Here is a 3,029-nt window from a genome sequence, read left to right as displayed (position 1 = left end):
GCCTCAGATTATCAAGGCAGGTACGTTTCAGCCTCTGCTTTCTGTGCGAGCCTCTTCCCCAGCCTCACCCTCCTCCTCCTTCCTCTGCCAGGGCTCTGCAGCGTTAGAAAGCAGAAGGGTTTCTCTGGCATCTCCCCTCTGCTCCCATTCCCCCTGCGGAACCAGCAGACCCCCTTTTAACCAGAAAACAAGGAGCAGGGAGACAACCACTCCTGCCTGGCAGAAAAGAACCTGGGGGTGCTGGTCCATAACTGGCTGAACAGGAGCCAGCAGTGTGCCCAGGTGGCCAAGGCGGCCAGCGGCATCCTGGCCTGTGTCAGGAACAGTGTGGCCAGCAGGACCGGGACGGTGACTGTCACCCTGTGCTCAGCACTGGTAAAGCCACACCTCAAATCCCACGTTCAGTTTTGGGCCCCTCACTACAGGACAGACACTGAGGTGCTGGAGCATGTCCAGAGAAGGGAACGGATCTGGGGAAGGGTCTGGAGGACACGTGCTCTGTGAGGAGCGGCTGAGAGAGCTGGGAGTGTTCAGCCTGGAGAAGAGGAGGCTCAGAGAGACCTTATTGCTCCCTACAGCCCCCTGAAAGGAGGGTGCAGAGAGGGGAGGTTGGTCTCTTCTCCAAAGTGATAAGTGATGGGACAAGAGGAAATGGCCTCAGGTTGTGCCAGGGGAGGTTTAGACTGCATATTGGGAAAAATTCCTTCACGGAAAGGGCTGTCGGGGATTGGAAGGGGCTGCCCAGAGAGATGGGGGAGTCACCATCCCTGGAGGGATTTAAGAGACGTGTGGACGAGGTGCTCAGGGACGTGGTTTAGCGGGGGCATGAGCAGTGTTGGATTAATGGTTGGACTTGATGATCTTAAAGGTCTTTTCCAACCTAAAAGATTATACGATTCTACTCATTTTGGATAAACTCTGACTTGTGGTGTTAGCCTGGGGGCTAAACACTCACTGCAAGTGTTGTCCTGGCAGCTCCTAGAGCAGATCCAGGAGGTGCCATTTGAAAGACGTAATGCTGCCAGCTAAATGCTGGGTCCCCACAGAACAGCCTGTGCATTGCCACAGGGATGCAGCGCACAGTCCTTGGCCAGCATCCCGGCTCCAGAGACCAACATCAGAGCATGCTCTCAGCCAGGACTGTGCTTCCTTTGCCTTCAGATACTGCTGCCTTCATCAGTGAGGGTCTGGGCTGCACGGGCAGCTCTGCAAGCACGGCTGCTCTGCTGCTTTCCTAAATCAAGAAGGAAACTTTGGGGTCCCAGATTTTCAGGTGTCCAGCCTGATGCACGGAGCAGAGGGCCAGTGTGAGCACAGCAGGAGACCAGAACAGCTAAAGACAGGTAGCTAAAGACACCAGGCACCGACAGTGGTTCCTCAGGGATGGATCGCAGATGTGTCACCCTCAAAATGATCAATTATCCTCGAGTGATTTCAAACAAGAGCCAAGGATAAGCTACAGGCTGTTGTTCTGTGCAGGTGTTCACACTGGATATGTTTTGTAGAGGGAAAAATAAACTACAGGATCAGTGGTTGGTGATGGGCAGAATCATAGAATCACAGAATGGTTTGGGTTGGAAGGGACCTTAAAGATCATCTAGTTCTAACCCCCCTGCCATGGGCTGGGACACCTTCCACTAGACCAGGTTGCTCCAAGCCTCATCCAGCCTGGCCTTGGACACTTCCAGGGATGGAGCATCCACAGCTTCTCTGGGCAACCTGTTCCAGTGCCTCCCCACCCTCTCTGGGAAGAACTTCTTCCTGATATCCAATCTAAATCTCTCCTCTTTCAATTTAAACCAGTAACTAACCCAGCTGACACTGGAAGGTTATCCCCAGACCTTCCAAGTGATACTACAGCTCCAGAGAGCTGTGAGAAGCCTTCAGTTTAGCTGGCAGTGTCAAAACTGCCCCCTCAAGATGGGGCTAGCTGGGGGAGGCGGGAGGAGTGCTGAAAGCTAGTAGGGTCCTTGGGAAAGAACCAGGTACCTCTGAGGAAGGCACCCAGACATGTGGGAGGACACATAAGACGCCTCAGGAAAGCATCTGCAGCAACCTCAGTGAATCCAGGGAAAGACCTGGCAGTGATGGTATAAGTATACGCACATGGTTTCCTTTTGTTCCTTCACCTGAGCCTCCTACTGACAGCTGTCATGGTGCTTCCTGCGCTGCGTGCCCTACAGAAACACATTTAGTCCTATTTTGCTGTGAGTGGTCCATCAGAGTGGTCCTTCCCTGCACCATGTCACCCTGAGATGGGCTACAGGGACACATGGGGCACATGGCTGTGGGGAGTCAGAGGAGTGCGGTAGGAAGCGGGGAGCATCTCAGAACATCCCCAAGGGCTCAGAGAGAGGCTGCTGGTCACTCAAGGGATGTCAGCACGGGCAAATGATGCTTTTCCACACTCTAGCAACAGTGCTAATAGCCAGGTTGTTTCCTCAGAGAGATTTTGCTCCATGGGTGTGTTCCAAACCTATGCCAGAAGGGATAGTAGATCTTGCCCTTTTCTTGACAGTCTCAAGAAACCAGTGTCATTCTGCAGGGGGCTGGAGCGAGTGTAAGGGGAAGTCATGGTGTGGGTAGGACAGCGATGGAGCAGTGGATCCATGGTCTTCATAGCAAAGAGCTAGCCTCTCCCTGGATGGCCTGGTCTATCCTCAGGGCTGCAATGAAAACCTCTCTGACCAGTGGAGTGGAACAGCTTCCCTGCAGACCCAGGAAGGATGCCAGCCACTCCGGCATCTTTCACAAGGCGTGAATTCAGTCTGTATTGAGAAAACAAAGTCTGCTCGAAGTTCTGGTCTCGCTACAGCTGCAGGCTGAGCTGTCAGGAGTTAGGCGGATCACAGGGAGCAGGGACTGCTGATCATTAGCACGTCTGTAGGAACGATAAGAAAGCCCCATTGGGATGAATCAAGTTAACCTAAGCTTTGACTTTCCAGGCTGCAGGCAGGCTGTGCCAGAATCTTAAATGTAAAATCAAGCCCTGGCCCGTGCTTTTTGCCTAGAAGAAGAGCACATCCATC

At 53.2% G+C, this 3,029-nt stretch overlaps 1 protein-coding gene across 1 annotated transcript in view; it reads left to right on the top strand.

Moving 5' to 3' along the window:
- Window positions 1–3,029, top strand: part of FRMPD3 (FERM and PDZ domain containing 3) — a 30,907-nt gene that overhangs the window by 19,619 nt on the left and 8,259 nt on the right.

Source organism: Eurypyga helias, unplaced genomic scaffold, assembly GCF_000690775.1.
Source record: "Eurypyga helias isolate BGI_N326 unplaced genomic scaffold, ASM69077v1 scaffold115, whole genome shotgun sequence".
Taxonomy (NCBI): domain Eukaryota; kingdom Metazoa; phylum Chordata; class Aves; order Eurypygiformes; family Eurypygidae; genus Eurypyga; species Eurypyga helias.
Note: the sequence above shows the minus strand (reverse complement) of the source record. Positions and strands in the feature narration are given on the sequence as shown.